The sequence below is a fragment of the Hyperoodon ampullatus genome (genome assembly GCF_949752795.1).
Source record: "Hyperoodon ampullatus genome assembly, chromosome: 4".
NCBI lineage: Eukaryota > Metazoa > Chordata > Mammalia > Artiodactyla > Ziphiidae > Hyperoodon > Hyperoodon ampullatus.
In genome coordinates, this window is record NC_136917.1 from 106270192 (window position 1) to 106289565 (window position 19374).

Consider the following 19374-nt stretch of genomic DNA (forward strand, 5'->3'; position numbering starts at 1 on the left):
TAGAACACTAACATTGGACAAGATCACTTGGTGACTGTGATAGAGTGAGACTAAAGCAAAGCAAAACAAAATAAAAAAGGCAGCTTCCTGGAACCTTACCCAAAATGGCCAAACCAAAACCCCAATTGTGTGTTTTCTAACATCCTCTTACTGAGATCCCTCATGGTTCTCCATTATGCATGGTCTTCCTTTTTGCAACAAGAAATAAGCCCTACTTACTTTCTGGGGGTCTTTGGCGGGAGGGCAGAAACAGTTCTTAGAGAAAGAATGTTGTTCACAGCAATATTTGTAATAGCAAAAATTGGAGACAACGTATTCAGAAATATGAATATGATTCGATAAGTTATAGTACATTCATTTTATGAAATAGCCCTTGAAGAGTAAGTTAGATGCATAGATATTGGATTGGGGAAAAAAATCTCTAAGATATGGTGTTATTTGGGAGGAAAAAGGCAAGCAAGTTAAATAAAATCACAAAAAAATTGATACTATTCTATATTTAAAGAAAAAATCTGTGTGTGTGTGTGTGTATACAGAAAAAGTTCTGGAAGAATGCACATCAAACTCTTAACAGTGCCATGGGGAAGGGGTAAAAAGAAATTTTCATATTTCACCTTATGCATATCTATATTGTTTTAATTTTGACAAGGTTTAATAATTTTGTAATTTTTAGAAAAGACTATAATTTTTATTATTTAACTTTATTTTTTAATTCTCTTTTTATGTTAGAGTGTATTTGATTAACAGTGTTGTGTTAGTTTCAGATGTATAGCAAAGTTATTTAGTTATACATATACATGTATCTATTCTTTTTCACATTTTTTTCCTATATGGGTTATTACAGTATTGAATAGAGTTCCCTGTGCCATACATAGGTCCTTTCTGATTATCTATTTTATATATATTAGTGTGTATATGTTAATCCCAACCTCCTAATTTATTCCCCCCCACACACATTTCCTCTGTGGTAACCATAAGTTTGTTTTCAAAGTCTGTGAGTCTGTTTCTATTTTGTAAATAAGTTCATTTGTATCATTTTTTTAGATTCCACATATAAGTGATATCATATGATATTTGTCTTTCTCTGGCTTACTTCACTTAGTATGATAATCTGGAGGTCCATCCATGTTGCTACAAATGGCATTATTTCATTCTTTTTATAGCTGAGTAATATTCCATTGTATATATTTACCACCTCTTCTTTATTCATTCATCTGTTGATGGGCATTTAGGTTGCTTCCGTGTCTTGGCTATTGTAAATAGTGCTTCAGTGAACATTGAGGTGCATATATGTTTTTGAATTATAGTTATCTCTGGATCTATGCCCAGGAGTGGGCTTGCTGGATCACATGGTAGCTCTATTTTTAGTTCCTTAAGGAACCTCCATACTGCTCTCCGTAGTGGCTCTATCAAATTCCATTCCCACCAACAGTGTAGGAGGGTTCCCTTTTCTCCACACCCTCTCCAGCATTTATTATTTGTAGACTTTTTGATGATGACCATTTTCTGACCTGTGTGAAGTGATATCTCATTGTAGCTTGATTTGCATTTCTCTAAAAATTAGCAATGTTGAGCACTTTTTCATGTGTTTTTTGGCCACCTGTATGTCTTCTTTGGAGAAATGTCTGTTTAGATCTTCTGCCCATTTCTTTTATTGGGTTGTTTGTTTTTCTGATATTGAGCTGCATGAGCAGATTGTATGTTTGGGAAATTAATCCCTTGTTGGTTGCATCATCTGCAAATATGTTCTCCCATTCTGCAAGTTGTCTTTTCATTTTGTTTATGGTTTCCTTTACTGTGCAAAAGCTTTTAAGTTTAATTGTGTCCTATTTGTTTATTTTTGGTTTTATTTTCATTACTCTCAGAGGTGGATCTGAAAAGATATTGCTGCGATTTATGTCAAAGAGTGTTTTGCCTGTGTTTTCCTCTAAGAGTTTTATAGTATCTGGTCTTATCTTTAGGTCTTTAATCCATTTTGAGTTTGTTTTTGTGTATGGTTTAGAGAATTTCTAATTTTATTCTTGTGCATGTAGCTGTCCAGTTTTCCCAGTACCTCTTATTGAAGAGCCTGTCTCTTCTGCATTGTATAGTCTTGCCTCCTTTTTCATAGATTAATTGACCAGAGGTGCATGGATTTATTTTTGGGCTTCCTATCCTGTTCCACTGATCTATGTGTCTGTTTATGTGCCAGTACCATACTGTTTTGATTACTGTAGCTTTATAGTACAGTCTGAAGAAGGGAGCCTGATTCCTCCAGCTCCATTTTTCTTTCTCAAGATTGCTGTGGCTATTCAGGGTCTTTTGTGCTTACATACAAATTTTAAGATTTTTTTATTCTAGATCTGCAAAAAATGACATTGGTAATTTGATAGGAATTGCATTGAATCTGTAGATTACCTTGGGTAGTACAGTCATTTTGACAATATTGATTCTTCTAATCCAAGAACATGGTATATCTTTCCATCTGTTTGTGTCATCTTCGGTTTCTTTCATCAGCATCTTATAGTTTTCTGAGTACAGGTCTTTTGCCTCCTTAGATAGGTTTATTCCTAGGCATTTTATTCTTTTTGATGTGATGGTAAATGAGATTGTTTCCTTAATTTCTCTTTATGATCTTTTGTTGTTAGTGTATAGGAATGCAACAGATTTCTGTGTATTAATTTTGTATCCTGCCACTTTACTGAATTCATTGATAAGCTCTAATAGTTTTCTGTCAGAATCTTTAGGATTTTCTACATATAGTATCATTTTATCTGCAAACAGTGACAGTTTTACTTCGTTTCTAGTTTGGATTCCTTTTATTTCTTTCTCTTTTTTTTTATTTTTATTTTTTTTTGTGGTACACGGGCCTCTCACTGCTGTGGCCTCTCCTGTTGCGGAGCACAGGCTCTGGACGCACAGCCTCAGCGGCCACGGCTCACGGGCCCAGCTGCTCCGCGGCATGTGGGATCCTCCCGGACCGGGGCACGAACCCGTGTCCCCTGCATTGGCAGGCGGACTCTCAACCACTGTGCCATCAGGGAAGCCCCTTTTATTTCTATTTCTTCTTTGATTGCCATGATTAGGACTTCCAAAACTATGTTGAATAAAAGTGGCAAGAGAAAGGACTATAATTTTAAAAATCACGTTCTCAGTAAACAAATGCCATATAATCATATATATGATGTGTTTATGTGCATTATATATGTTAAGGAGGTAATAGACACATTTTTCTGTGCATCTGCTTTTTTTTTCTTTTTTTAAAATTAATTAATTAATTTATTTTTGGCTGCATTGGATCTTCGTTGCTGCATGTGGGCTTTCTCTCGTTGTGGCGAGTGGGGGCTACTCTTCATTGCAGTGCACAGGCTTCTCATTGCAGTGGATTCTCTTGTTAAAGAGCATGGACTCTAGGTGCACGGGTTTCAGTAGTTGTGGAACACAGGCACAGTAGTTGTAGCTCTCAGGCTCAGTAGTTGTGGCTTGTAAACTCTAGAGCGCAGGCTCAGTAGTTGTGGCGCACAGGCTTAGTTGCTCCGCAGCATGTGGGATCTTCCCAGACCAGGGATTGAGCCCATGTCCCCTGCACTGGCAGGTGGATTCTTAACCACTGCACCACCCTGCATCTGCTTTTTTATACACATCACAGAAACCGTCCAAGTCAACTGGTATAGGTCTACCTCAGTATTTATAATAGCTACATAATATTCTATAATAAATATGCTCAGAAATTATTCATCCATTCTCCTGTTGATAGACATTTCTTTTATGTACTTTCTTGGTCACTAAATATTATATATTTTGTATATATTTGAGCCTCTCTATATATTTCCTTGCATGTGTAGTGCTTTCTTTCCCTATGGCATAGGGATGGGATTTGGGGGCCAAAGGGCAAGGGCTATTTTCAGTTTTAATAGCTATTGATCAAGTTTTCCTCAAAATAATTCATATTTCTACCAGCAGGTAGAATACCCTTTCCCCTGAATCCCATCTACCGGTAGATGTCACCTCTCTTTGTAAATTTGGCCAAACAGATATGAAATAATAAGCTATTTTTACATTATTTTACATTTCCTTTCATAAAAGTGGTTGAGTGTATGTTCATTTGTTTATTAGCAATTTTGAATTTACTTTTTGGTGAACTGCCTTCAATAGCTTTTGTTTTTCCATTTTAAATTATTTTGTTAATAATTTATGAGCTCTTTGTATATTGTACATAAATCTTTAATTTGAAAATATCTTCTAATATTTTCATTTTTATTTACTTTGGTTTTGATATCTTGCTACTTTAAAACATTTTGTATGGTTAAGTGTTTATTACTTTTCTATAATGGTTTGTCTTGATTAAAATGTTACCAGTACCTCAGCCTGTACTCTCCTAAGTTTTCTTTTAAAATTTGTATTGTTCTCAAATTCAAGTTTTAACTGCGTCTGGAATTATTTTCTGCTTTTTACAAAAGTTAAAGGATGATTCTATTTTCTTCCAAATAGATAGCCTATGCTGCCACTTATTTAAAATGTACCCCTCCCCCAAAGAATTGATAAACTTATCTTTGAGATATTCAAGTGCCATATATACTGATCCCATATATACTAGGATCTCTATTCTGACTCACTTTTCTGATTTACTCCATTCTCTACAACCCCCAAAACAAGTTGTATTATAATGATGATGTATATTATCACTAATTTTAATTTTTAGCTTTTCACCCTTTAGAGTGATATTTGCTGTTGATTTTGCACAAATAATCTTTACCATATTTAAGTATGGTTCCTTCATTTTTATTATTCAAAAATCTCCTTTGAGCCTTTTGTACAGCTTTAATTTGTAGGAAACTGCAAATCACAGCGTGATATGGACCAGGAATCTTGCACAATAAAAAAAAGAATCTAATAAACCTTTTGTTTATTCAGAAGCTTTGCTATAAGCAGCCTTTCTCTATCCTGAAAAGAAAAATAGAAAATAGTTACAAGTCTCTGAACTTGGAAATAAAGCATTATCTGAGTAAACCCATGGTCCCAAGTAAGATGAAATTTGTTTATGCTCTGCTCACAATCATAAATTATAGACCCTTTGTATTGTGTTTCCTGACACCAGGATCAGCTACATAATTTTTGGGGCCAAGAGCAAAATGAAAACGTGGGGTCCCTTATGCAAAATGCAGGAAAAGTGTACCATGAAAGGAAGTAAAATATCAAAAGTTTTCCTTTTTCCCACAGTCTCTTCTTTGACCTGTCATGCCCTCTGGAGATGACAGTACTTCTGGGCAAGTGCAGACCCTCACAGGCACCCAAGGACTGGGCTGTGATTTTTCCCACAGGGACACACACCTGCTGCCAGGCTCCCCAGCCAGCCAGTCTCAGCAGTATATGTTGAAGACACTTTCCCCACATACTTCCAAAAATATCTATTGCAAAGGATATTTTTCTCTAAAAGTATTTTTCTCCAGTTTTCAAAATTACAAACAGTAAGTTAATGTTCCAATGCTCTCTCTTGCAACCTACAGTATTTTACTGATCAACCATAGCAAAATATAAAAGATATATTTCTCATAACTCATATACTTCTTGCGAGCAATAAGTTTTGAATTATCTTAAATCATGCTTGCAAATACATGTTAAACCCACAGCAGTTTCACTGTTTTGCTTACAGTAGATTCAGAAGCCACTCATTTGTCACCATTCGCCTAGCACAGTTTTTCACCAGCTAAAGACAGATGAGTAAGTAGCAATTTAGGAAGTTGCTACAGATAGTAGTACATGATTTCTCTGTGCTTTGCTGATCTGTCTTAGAGTTTTTAAATACCTGTTTTTATTTTCTCAGGATGTTCATCTTTTGACAAAGAAGAGAACTAAAACTATTCTGTAATTACACAAGGAACCCATGACAAGAAATAAGTAGGAAATTTTGCTTACATAGTTATATGATGCTCAAATTATCTGATTTTAAATTTTAAAATGAAAATACACTATCAGTTATAGCCAACTCTGTCTGTCATCACCTACATATATACTTAATAGCTTTAAAAAATACTGGTTTTAAGTCCTATTGGATTCCTTGCTGATACTTATATTCTTAATATTTCTGTATACATCTTTTGCTGTTATTCTTTGTTTATGACACTATGAAATAATATATTATGATTTGGAAGTGCAACTGTGGCTGAAAATTCCCATGTACTGCTAGTGCCATGTTTCATAATGAACATAGGATAGCCTAGTGCACAGAGTTCAGACTCCACCCACAATTTTCTTGAATCATTTATCAGCTAATCAACCCACATGTACTCATAATACCTGAACAATTTTATCTTTAATGACTTTTAACATAATAATTGTTTATTGTGGAAATTTTGGAAAACAAAGTATAAAGAATTTATAATGTTCATCTGTAAGCCTACCACAAACTTTACATTTCAATGTATATCTCTTCATAAATATATACATACAGCCTACCAAAATTGAGATCATATTATGCATCTGATTTTTTGTAGACTACTTTCCATACTACATATATCTTACAAAACTTTTAAATGTACTGGTGCTTTGCATATCTTTAAATTGGATTTCTACATAGGTATAATAGTAACTGTAATATATTAGCATCCCATGCCTAGAATAACGACTGTGTTTCTTACAGATATTGAAATTGCTCCTTGAATTTTGCTTAGTTATTTTTTTAAAATTAATTAATTTATTTATTTTTGGCTGTGTTGGGTCTTCGTTTTCTGGGCAAGGGCTTTCTCTAGTTGCGGCAAGTGGGGCCACTCTTCATCGCGGTGCGCGGGCCTCTCACCATCGCGGCCTCTCTTGTTGCGGAGCACAAGCTCCAGATGCGCAGGCTCAGTAGTTGTGGCTCACGGGCCCAGTTGCTCTGCGGCATGTGGGATCTTCCCAGACCGGGGCTCGAACTCGTGTCCCCTGCATTGGCAGGCAGATTCTCAACCACTGCGCCACCAGGGAAGCCCTGCTTAGTTATTTTTAATGATATATTTCTTCTTTTAAGTAATTGATAAGAATTTGTACACTAGTGGATTAAACTCATAATAAATGTGACCTTTTAAAAGGTGAAAGGCCTCTTAGTAGTTTTTTAATTATTAGACTCTAATATTAAGAAAGTTAAGAGTCCATGAAGAAGCTGAGTTGAGCTAATGTATACAGAAGCTTGTTTTCTTTTATTTTTCAAAGGCATACTTAGGAATGTAATCCTAAATGCTGATGCTAAAAATTATTTAAGACTACGGTATATGTAAAAGTTTTAAAAGTACCATTCATAAGTAGATAGTAATTTTTTTTTTGTTTTGCATCTAATTTACTCAAATACTTCCTTTTACAAAGGATATTTAGAAATTAACTATAAACCCATTAAGGGGCTAAAGTATATGCTTCTCTTCATCCACAGTGCCAAACACACACAAAAAGTTTGTTTGTTGCTGCCACTGCTGCTTCTACTCTCATTGATAAAATTGATAAGAAAATTATCTTGATTTCTGCTTCACTGTATTGCTCCTCAATAACTTGGGAAAGTTAATATATATTTGAGTTAACTCCAAAATAGAGTTCAACAAATATTGAGTAGTAAAACAAAATATCTAAGCCTTAGCCCTTGGTAGGATTTTTGGAAAGACTTTAAAAATTGGTCTATACAACTTGAATTGAGGTAAGCAATCTTGTGTGCCCAGGCCACGGACAAAGATCTTACAGTGAGTAACTCACATCCCCTTATTACTCTGGCCTAAATTCCTCTCCATTCTTATACTCTAAATAATGCCCTCAGTCCTTTGCCCTTTACAGATAATGTCAATTACTGCTGGCATTTAAACATGCTGCATTTTCATTAACAACCTATATTCTTTATGGTTTAACATATCTGCTATAGAGTACCAATATATTCTTGGTCTTCACCTTATTTATTTGTGCTGGATAATAGGCAAAACACATATGACCTGAATGGTATCACTGGACCCCAGTTACTGGAGTCCTTCAGCCTTTAAGTGTGGATTGGCTAGAATTATAAGAGGTCACCATCTGCAAGTCTTCAGCAAATGGGGCTACTAAAGACAACCACCTCCCAATTGCAAGTGAAGTTCTTACTTGCAAGCTTCTTCCTCCACTCTTGATAATGTTGAGAAGAAGGCTAAACAGTGTGGCAAAGTGAAAACTGTTTCAATGGGGAAAGAGAATATATAAAGTTTTGTGAAATTTCTGAGAGCTCAGCGTGATGTGTTACATCATATTTACCATGATCCCATTGTACACCATGAGATCAGTAGGTTTCCTTGGATTCTGTAAATCAGACTAGTTAGTCTTTACTGGATTGTCCCTGTGACTTCATAAAGGCCAAGGTTACATGAGCAGAGGGCCCCAACACTAATAACATGGTATTTCTTCTTCTCTTATCTTATATTTCTGCATTTTTGTATTAAGAATAAATGAGCTTATAACATTTCCTGCAGGCTAGTATGTGGTCTATCACAACAGATTCAGGCTGTGGGGTCTGGAGGAAAGTGGAGGTGATGACAGTAGGAAAATATCATAGAGGGAGGAAAGGGGGAACTAAAAGAATGATCAGAACTCCATAAATATAAAATATCTCTGTATGTTCACTTCCTTGGACAATTTAGGTTCCAAATCAATGATTTACTGTAAAATGTTATCATTGGCTAGTTGAAATTCAGTTATTTGAGGTTTTGGCAGTGAATTGTAAGACCTGAAAATAGTTTGTCTCAATTTTCCTCATCCTTAGAAACTCTCTCAATATAACCATTTTGCTTTCTTATCCCACTCCAGCCTCCATCAGCATCTCCTTTCATATGAAGCATCTATAATATTCTATATATGCATATAATCATGTACTGTTATCTTTGCCATCTCTTTTCACTTTGCATGAATCCAGTTTAAGCTCTTTAAAGATCTCAGATATGTGCTAATTAGAGTGGCCACCCTAAAGGTATCAGTAAATCAGGCGTTGCTAATTCAGCCCTCTCAGTATATTTGAAATGCCCTAGGATGCGCAAGGGTAATGAAAAATATCAACCCTAGAGAACAGGATTTATCACCCCTGTCAAATAACACTCACACTGATGAATTCTGACATTCACCTCAATATAAGTCAGAATCCACTTATTATTTAATTAGCCAAATCTATGTAACTTTTGCCATTAAATTTGACAACATACGCAGCCTCTCTCTTTTCTTGTATTATGGTGTAATCTAACATGAATTAAAGAGGAATTTTAAATTAAGAGTTCAGTCTTCAAAGTCATATATTCTTTGACCTGGAGCTTGGCATCCTTTGGGTGATACGAGTTTCTCTGAAGAACTAAACCCTGTTGTAGCATTATAAGGTCTTGTGGCATTTTTAAAACACGAATTCAAATTGAGAATTATTTCTAGAAATGGGTAGCTTATGAGGACATAACAGTTCATGTGGTGTATCTGAAATATGATTGTTGTTATTTAAATAATCTTTGGCTTGAGTATTTGTTCATTGAGAACTGAACTGGATCTTCTACCTCTATGGGAATGAGTTTGGCTGTAGAATTGAAAGTGCTTCTAATTCTATATCTTGCATAGTTGAGGAAGTCAAATCTCTTAAGTCTAAAGGGAAAGTGGATAACCCTTCAAATCAACACCACTTTGCCCCTAAAGCTTCCTTTTTTAAAAAAAGAGGAACCCCAAAAATCCCAGTTTCTAGAAATGCTTGCATGACATAGTGTACAGCAGCTGTTTTGTTAAACTAATACTCTGCCCCGTATTACATTATCCTAATAGAAATATCCCCTTCTTTTGTGGAATTTCTCCTTTCCTAATCCATCCATATGTTTCTAGTGGGAACTGCCATTAGTATCCACTTCCCTAGCCAAAAGCTGGGTGGGTCCCTGACTCATAATGAGCCCAACATACTGCCCCATCCCTGGGGCTACAGTGATTGTCCCAACACAAATTGGTGACTTAAGCTGGACCAGAGGACTTCTTAGTAGGGTCTAATTGTAAATTGTCAGGATCTCCTTTTGATTTTTGAGTTATATAGATGAAAGATTTTTGGTCTGGAGTTGTCTAGAGCCATGTTACCAGTCAGGTTATTTTTTTACTTTTTTGGTGTTGCTACCAGAAAAATTTAAATTATGTATGTGCCTCATATTTTGTCTTGGATGGTACTATGATCTGAATGTTTGTGTTTCCCCCAATTCATAGGTTGAAAACTATCCCCTAATGTGATGGTATTAAGAAGTGGGGCCTTTCAAGGTGATTAGGTCATGAAGGCTCTGCCCTTATGAATGAGATTAGTGCCCTTATAAAAGTAGCCTGAGAAAGATTCCTTGCCTGTTCTGACATGTGAAGTTACAGCTAGAATACTACTTTTTATAAACCAGATGCAGGCCCTCAACAAACACAGAACCTAAATATGCAGGCACCTTGATCTCAAACTTCCAACCTCCAGAACAGTGAGAAACAGATTTTTGCTGTTTATAAGATACCCAGTTTGTGCTATTTTTTTTTTTATAGTACCCTGAATGGACTAAGAAACATTGTATCCCATTGGTCAGCATTGGTCAATAGATTTAATGCAGTTCCAATCAGAACCCCCCAGGCTTTTGTTGAAAATTGACAGACTCATATAAAATTCATATTGAAATGCAAAGAACTAAAAATAACCAAAAGAATTTTTTAAAAAAGAACAGTGTTGAAGAACTTATACTATCTGGTTTCAAGACTTATTATAAAGCTGCAGTAATCAAGACAATGTGATATTTGGCATAAGGATAGAGAAATAAATCAATGGAACAAAATGGAGTACAATAATTGACTCACATAATATAACCTCAATTAATTTTCTACACAGCATGAAGGTAATTCAATGAGGAAAAGATAGTCTTTACAACAAATAGTATTGGAACAACTAGACAACTATATAGAGAAAAACTGAGTCTTGATCCTCATCTCATGTGATACACAACAATAGTTTGAAATGAACCATAGTACTAAATATGAACTCTAAATGATGAAGCTTCTGGAAGAAAATGTAAGAAAAAGCTTTGCAACCTTAAGCTTGTTGAAAATTTCTTAGGGCAAAAAAGTACAAACCATAAAAGACAAAAAAAAAAGGTATATTGGACATTATCAACATTTAAACTTCTGCTCAATGACAGACACCAATAAAAAAATAAAATACCACAAACAGAGAGAAAATATTTGTAATAAGTATCTCCAACTAAGGACTATATCCAGAATGTAAAGAACTCTTAAAACTGAATAATAAGAACATATGCAATCTAGTTAAAATTAGGCAAATATTTTAACAGAAATTTCATAAAAGAAAATAGCAAATAAGGAAATAAAAAATGCTCTTAATTATTAGTGAAATGCAAATTAAAACCACAATGAGACATAGCACAAGCCCATCAGAATAGGTAAAATAATTTTAAACTAATAATACTAAGTATAAGCAAATATATAGAATAGGAATTCTCATACATTTTTGGTGGGGATGTACAGTGGTACAATCACTGTAGGAAACACTTAGGCAGTTTCTTATAAAGTTAAACATCCATTTACCATATGACCCAGCAATTCTATCCTTAGGTATTCACCCAACAGCAATAAAAACAGGTCCACACAAAGATTTGTTTATGAAGTTTCATAGATTTATTCATAATAGTGTTGCCAAACCCGGCCTCTGTACACTGGCACCAAATTGAATCTTGGAGACAGAGTTTTGGGTGAAGCAGAAAAGGATAGCTTTCATTGCTTTGCCAGGCAAAGGCTAATGTCCTCAAGACTGTATCCCCATCCTGAAGCAGGTAGTGAGGGGAGTGTGATAGTAGTGGTTCAAGGAGCTGGACATGATCGGCTTGAAGACATTCTTCTGATTAGTTGGTAGTGACGTAATTGGGAATCAGCATCATCAACCTTCTGCTTCCAACCAGTCTAGGGTCTGTGTTCTTGCAGTCAGCAGTTTTCATCTGGTGGGGGTCTGCTTCCTATTAAAACAATTTAGGAATGTGTGTCAGGCCTTTATATCTCTCAGGGAAGTGTGAGTTCGGTGATTCTGCTCTGTGGCGTATTTATGGTCTAAATTGTGACAGCCCAACAGCTATTCTTTGCTTCTACATCTTCACGTTTCCCAATCATTAATTCTTGAGTCAGCCTTTTACTTTAAAAGGCAAGGACACAGGGGCTTGTACACAGTTTTAATAGCTCCAAATCAGAACAACCTACTGTCCATACCCAAGTAAATGCATAAATAAATTATGATATCCATACAATGGGATACTCCTTAGCAATAACAAGGACTGAACGTCTGCTACATTCAACAACTGAATAAATATCAAAAACATTACGCTGAGTGAAAGACTTTAGATACTAAAGAGTATAAACCTTTTGATTCATATATATGAAACACTAAAAGAGACAAATTTAATCTATAATGATAGAAAGATCACTGGTTGTCTGGGTCTAGTGAGGAGGGGAGGGACAAACTAAGGAAAAACACAAGGGAATCTTTTGGGGATGTTGGAAATGTTCTGTATCTTGATTGTGGTGGTTACATGGTTGTACTTATTTGTCAAAAGTCACCAAACTGTTCACTTAAAATGAATGCATTCATTGTATGTAAATTATACTTCAATGAAGTTTAGGACTTTTTTTTAAATTTAGTGAGAGCAAAAAAATTTTGAGTAGGATTACAAGACTTCTTTTTTTGCATTTTATTTTAGTTTTTATTGAATTATAGTTGATTTACAGTATTATAATAGTTTTAGGTGTGCACCATAGTGATTCAAAATTTTTATAAGTTATGCTTCATTTAAAGCTATTATAAAATATTGGCTATATTCCCTGTGTGGTACAATATATCCTTGTAGCTTATTTATTTTACACATAGTAGTTTGTACCTCTTAATCCCTATCTTGCCCCTCCCCCTTCCCTTTCCCCACTGTAATCACTAATTTATATCTGAGTCTGTTTCTGTTTCATTATATTCATTTGTTTTATTTTTTATATTCCACATATAAGTGATAACATATAGTAATTGTCTTTCTCTGACTTATTTCATTTAGCATAATGCACTCCAAATTCATCCATATTGTTAAAAATGGCAAAATTTTCATTCTTTTTTATGGCTAAGTAATATTCCATTGTATATATGTACCACATCTTCTTTATCCATTTGTCTGTTGATGGACAATCAGCTTGCTTCCATATCTTGGCAATTGTAAATAATACTGCTATGAACATTGGAGTGCATGTATCTTTTCAAATCAGTGTTTTGGGTTTTTTTGGGATATATATCTAGGAGTGGAATTGCTGGGTTATATGGTAGTTCTATTTTTAGTTTTTTGAGAAACTTCCATAAAGTTTTCCATAGCAGAAGCACCAATTTACATTCCCATCAGCAGTGTACAAGAGTTCCCTTTTCTTCACATCCCCGCCAACAGTTGTTATTTATGGTCTGTTTGGTGATGGCCATTCTGACAGATGTGACACGGTATCTCATTGTGGTTTTGTTTTACATTTCTCTAATAATTAGCAATGTTGCACATCTTTTCATGTGCCAGTTGGCCATATGTATGTCTTCTTTGGAAAAATGTCTATTCAGTTCTTCTACCCATTTTTTTAATCAAGTTGTTTGTTTTTTTGATGTTGAGTTGTATGGGCTGTTTATGTATTTTGGCTATTAACTGCTTGTTGGTCATATCATTTGCAAATATTTTCTCCCGTTCAGTAGGTTGTCCTTTCATTTTGTGGATAGTTTCCTATGCTGTGCAAAAGCTTTTAAGTTTCATTAGGTCCCATTTGTGTATTTTTGCTTTTATATATTTTGCCTTAGGAGACAGATCCCAAAAAAATATTGCTACAGTTCATGTCAAAGACTCTTCTGCCTATGTTGAATTCTAGGAGTTTTAAAGTTTCTGGTATTATATTTAGGTCTTTAATCCATTTTGAGTTTATTTTTGTATATGTGTAAGAAAATGTTCCAATTTCATTCTTTTACATGTAGCAGTCCAGTTTTCCCAGCACCATTTATTGAAGAGACTGTCATTTCCTTACTGTATATTCATGCCTCCTTTGTCATAGATTAATTGACCATAAGTGTATGAGTTTATTTACAGGTTCTCAATTCTGTTCCATTGAGCTATATGTCTGCTTTTGTGCCAATACCATACTGTTTTGATTACTGTAGCTTTGTGGTATAGTCAGGGACAGGATTCCTCCAGCTCTATTCTTTTTTCTCAAGATTGTTGTAGCTATTTGGGCTCTTTTGTGTTTTAAATTATTTGTTCTAGTTCTGTGAAAAAAGACATTGGTATTTTGATAAGGATTGCATTAAATTTGTAGATCACCTCGGGTAGTATGGTTATTTTAACAATAATAATTCTTCTAATCCATGAATACAGTGTAATTTTCCATCCGTTTGTATCGTCTTCAGTTTCTTTCATCAGTGTCTCATAGTTTTCTGAGTACAGGTTTTTTACTTCCTTAGATTTATTTCTAGGTTCTTTAATTCTTTTTGATGTGATGGTAAACTGGATTATTTTCTTAATTTCTCTTTCTTCTAGTTGATTGTTAGTGTATAGAAATGCAACAGATTTCTGTATATTAATTGTGTATCCTGCAACTACATCAAATTCATTGACAAGCTCTCATAGTTTTTGGTGGCAACTTTAGGATTTTCTATGTATAGTATCATGTCTTCTGCAAACAGTGAGTGTTTTACTTCTTCCCTTCCAATTTGGATTCCTTTTATTTCTTTTTCTCATCTGATTGCTGTGACTAGGACTTCCTGTACTATGTTGAATTACAGTGGTGAGAGTGGGCATCCTTGTCTTGCTCCCAATCTTAGAGAAAATGCTTTCAGCTTTTCATCTTGAGTATGATGTTAGCTATGGGCTTATCATAATGGTCTTTATTATGTTGGGTATGTTCCCTCTATACCCACTTTCTGGAGGGTTTTATCATAAATGAATGTTGAATTTTGTCAGATGTTTTTTTCTGCATCTGTTGAGATGATCATATGATTTTTATTCTTCATTTTGTTAATGTGGTGTATCACATTGATTTGTGGATATTGAATCATCCTTGCATCCCTGGGATAAATCCCACTTAATCATGATGTATGATCCTTTTAATATATTGTTGAATTCAGTTTGCTAATATTTTGTTGAGTATTTTTGAGTCTATATTCATCAGTGATATTAGCCTGTCCTTTCCTTTTTTGTGATATCTTTCTCTGATTTTGGTATCAGGTGATGCTGGCCTCATAGAATGAGTTAAGAAACATTCCTTCCTCTGCTATTCTTTGAAATAGTTTGAGAAGGATAGGTGTTAACTCTTCTCAAATGTTTGGTATAATTCACCTGTGAAGCTCTTCCTGGATTTATGTTTGTTGGGAGGGTTTTTTGTTTGTTTTTTTACTGACATTTTCATTACTGGTAGTTAGTCTGTTTGTATTTTCTATTTCTTCCTGTTTCAGTCTTGAGAGATTATACATTTCTAGGAATTTGTTCATGTCTTCTAGGTTGTCCATTTTATTGGCATATAATTGTTCATAGTAATCTCTTATAATCCTTTGTATTTCTTGAGCATCAGTTGTTAACTTCTTTTTCATTTCTAATTTTATTGATATGGGCTCTCCTTTTTCTTGCTTAGACTGACTGAAGATTTATAAATTTTGCTTATCTTTTTGAAGAACCAGATCTTAGTTTCATTGATCTTTTCTAATTTTTTTTAGTCTCTATTTCATTTATTTCTGCCTTGATCTCTAATCTTATTGTTTGTGTTGTTCTACTAACTTTGGGTTTTTTGTTTTGTTTTGTTTTTAACAGAGGAAGGTTTAATAGTACCATAATGTATAACATTACATTTGGAACAGTTTTTCTTTCAAATGGTGACTAGATATTTGAATGATTTGCCAGGGAAATGTTGTGATTCTAACCTCAAAGCTCAATTTGTGGCCAATGGGGACAAGGTATCATTTCAGATCTTTTAATCAAAGTTGTATTGCATTTTATTGAAGCACTGAACCTTCCACAAACAAGGACCCCCTTTTTTAATCCTATTTTTTAATTGAAGTATAGTTAATATACAATATTAGATAAGTTACATGTGAACAATGTAATGATTCAAAATTTTTAAAGATTTTGCTCTATTTGTAGTTATAAAATATTTTCTGTATTTCATGTATTGTACAATATATCCTTGTAGTTTATTTTATACATAATAGTTTGTACCTCTTAATCCCTTACCCTCCTGTATTGCCCCTTCCCTCTTGCCTCTCCCCACTGGTAACCACTAATTTGATCTCTATATCTGTGAGCCTGTTTCTTTTTTGTTATATTCACTAGTTGGTTGTGTTTTTTTAGATTCTACATATAAGTGATATCATACAGTATTTGTCTTTCTCTCTCTGACTTATTTCACTTAGCATAATACCTTTCAAGTCCATCCATGCTGCTGCAAATGACAAAATTTCATTCTTTTTAATGGCTGAGTAGTATTCCATTCCATATTCCACATCTTCTTTGTCCATTCATCTGTTAATGGACACTTAGATTTCTTCTATATCTTCTAACTTTGGGTTTTGTGTTTTCTTTTTTCTGGTTCCTTTAGTTGTGAGGTTAGTTTGTTTACTTGAGATTTCTTAGGCTTATATTTCTATACACTTCCCTCTTAGAACTGCTTTTGCTGCTTCCCATGGATTTGGATCTTTGTGCTTCCATTTTCATTTGTCTCCAGGTATTTTTAAATTTCTTTTTAAATTTCTTCAGTAATCCATTGGTTGTTTAGTAGCATATTGTTTAGCTCCACATGTTTGTGTTTTTTGCAGTTTTTTCATTGTAGTTGATTTCTAGTCTCATAGACTTGTGGTCAGAAAAGATACTCGATATAATTTCAGTTTTCTTAAATTTAGTGAGAGTTTGTTTTGTTGCCTAACATGTAATCTATCCTGGAGAATGTTCCATGTGCACTTGAAATGAACGTGTACTCTACTGCTTTTTGATAGAATGGTCTATATATGTGTATAAAATCCATTTGGTCTAATGTGTTATTTGAGGCCAGTGTTTCCTTATTAATTTTCTATCTGGATGATTTGTCCATTGATTTAAGTGGGGCTGTTAAAGGCCCTTACTATTATTGTGTTGCTGTCAATTTCTCCCTTGTGTCTGTTAATATATGCTTTATGTATTTAGGTGCTCTTATGTTGTGTGCATGTATATCTTAAATTGTTATGTTTTCTTCTTGGATTCATCACTTGATCATTAGGTAATATCCTTCTTTATCTCTTGTTACAGTCTTTGTTTTAAAGTCATTTTGTCTAATATAAATATTGCTACCCTGGCTTTCTTTTCATTTTCATTTGCATGGAATACCTTTTCCATCCACTACTTTCAGCCTGTGTGTATTTTTAGATGTGAAGTGAGTCTCTTGTAGGCAGCATATATATGGATCATGTTTTTGTATCCATTCAGCCATTCTGTGAAATTTTTTTTCAATTTGAAAACAGTCACTGTTTATTAACTGACTAGATTACAAAAATAATCATGGTAGATACCTTAGTTCATCCTTCTAATAAGCCTGTTGATCTGGTCTTTCCTGTTGCCAGCATCTCCACCTTCTACAAAATGGGTAGTCTTTTTCTTCATTCTGCCTCATGGAGAAGACAATTTGAAGGGCCACAGAAGTTGTTTACTTCTTTGAATAGTTTTCCAACAGTATAGATCTCATGAATCAGATCCTCCACGCAGATGATGCCATGTTTGCCAAGAGATCAAGCAATCAACACATTATACATCAGGGCAATTTGCTTCTTGTTGATTTTACCAAAACCATGCTTGTAGATCAATTCATTTACTGACTTCAGTTTTGAGTACCCCCATGCAATGTATGGTTCCACAATTCTCAGCATGTTACTTGAAGCCTTGTTGAGCTTTACAAAGGTGCGATTGAAGATCTGACAGAGGTGAAGGAGCTGCAACACCTTTCAAACCTTTGGGCTCACACCACTGATACGTCTGATACTGAGAACAAATGCCAATTTGGGTTCTGTGGGTACCTGGAAGTTGCCAGCTTTTCTTGTCATCCTAGCCGTTCAAATTTCAGTCTGCCTGTATTCCTTGTGATAGTGCTTAGCATTATCATAGATAAGCTTCCTCCTTGCCTTTCAAAACATCTTTTGGGCAGATTTCTTTCTTAGGCTCTTGATCTTAAGCTCTATGAAATTCTTTCTCTTTTTCTTTTTTTAAAAAAAATATTTATTTATTCATTTATCCATTTATTTATTTGGCTGGATCGGGTCTTAGTTACAGCATGTGGGATCTCCATTGCGGCATGTGAGATCTTTCACTGTGGCACACAGTCTTCTCTCTAGTTGTGGCGCATGGGCTCCAGAGTGCCCAGGCTCAGTAGTTGCAGTGTGCAGGCTCTCTAGTTGTGGCATGCGGGCTCCAGAGCACATGGGCTCAGTAGTTGCAACACATGGGCTCTCTAGTTGTGGTGCACAGGCTGTAGAGTGCGCAGGCTTAGTTGCCCTGTGGCATGTAGGATCTTAGTTCCCCAACCAGGGATCAAACCTGTGTCCGCTGCATTGGAAGGCATTCTTAACCACTGGACCACCAGGGAAGTCCCATCTTTCACTTTTTCTTAAGGGTTTCTGGCACAGCAGGAACCTTCTTTTTCTTCTCTTCTGCACCCTCCATGGTTCCAGCCAGGAAAGAGCACCGTATGACTTTTGATTGGAGTGTCTAGTCTATTTACATTTAAAGTAATTATTGATAGGTATGTACTTATTGCCAATTTGGGGGTTGTCTTGTAGTTCTTTTTGTTCTTCTTTTGTTCTCTTCCCTTCTGATTTGATGACTATCTTTAGTTTATATTTGGATTATTTTCTCTTTTTTGTGTATCTTTTATAGATTTTTGGTTTGTAGTTACCATAAGGTTTATATATAGCAATCTGTGTGTGTGTGTGTGTGTGTGTGTGTGTGTATATATATACATATATATGTGTGTGTGTGATTATTTTAAGTTAATTATCTCTTAATTTCAAACTCATTTCAACAGACCTACATTTTTACTCCCCTCACCCATGATTGCTGTTTTTGACATCATATTTTATACATTTGTGTTTTGTGTATCCCTTAACTACTTATTGCAGCTATAGATGATTTTACTACCATTGTCTTTTAACCTTCCTACTAACTTTATATGTGGTTGATTTACTACCTTTACTGTACATTTGCCTTTACTGATGAGCTTTTTCCTTTTGTAATTTTCACATTTGTAGTTGTGTCCTTTCCATTTTCACTTACAAAAGTTCCTGTAATATTTCTCATAAAGCTGGTTTGGTGGTGCTGAACTCTTAGATTTTGCTTGTCTGTAAAACTTTTGATCTCTCCA

The 19374-nt window shown here is 34.8% G+C and overlaps 1 pseudogene across 1 annotated transcript; it reads right to left on the bottom strand.

Moving 5' to 3' along the window:
• Window positions 1-17534: 17534 nt before the first annotated feature.
• On the bottom strand, window positions 17535-18680 carry LOC307051817 (large ribosomal subunit protein uL30-like; annotated as a pseudogene). Its single transcript has 2 exons — window positions 18616-18680; window positions 17535-18206 (listed from the first exon to the last, which is right to left on the bottom strand). The product of its transcript is annotated as a large ribosomal subunit protein uL30-like (transcript).
• Between the last annotated feature and the right edge of the window lie 694 nt (window positions 18681-19374).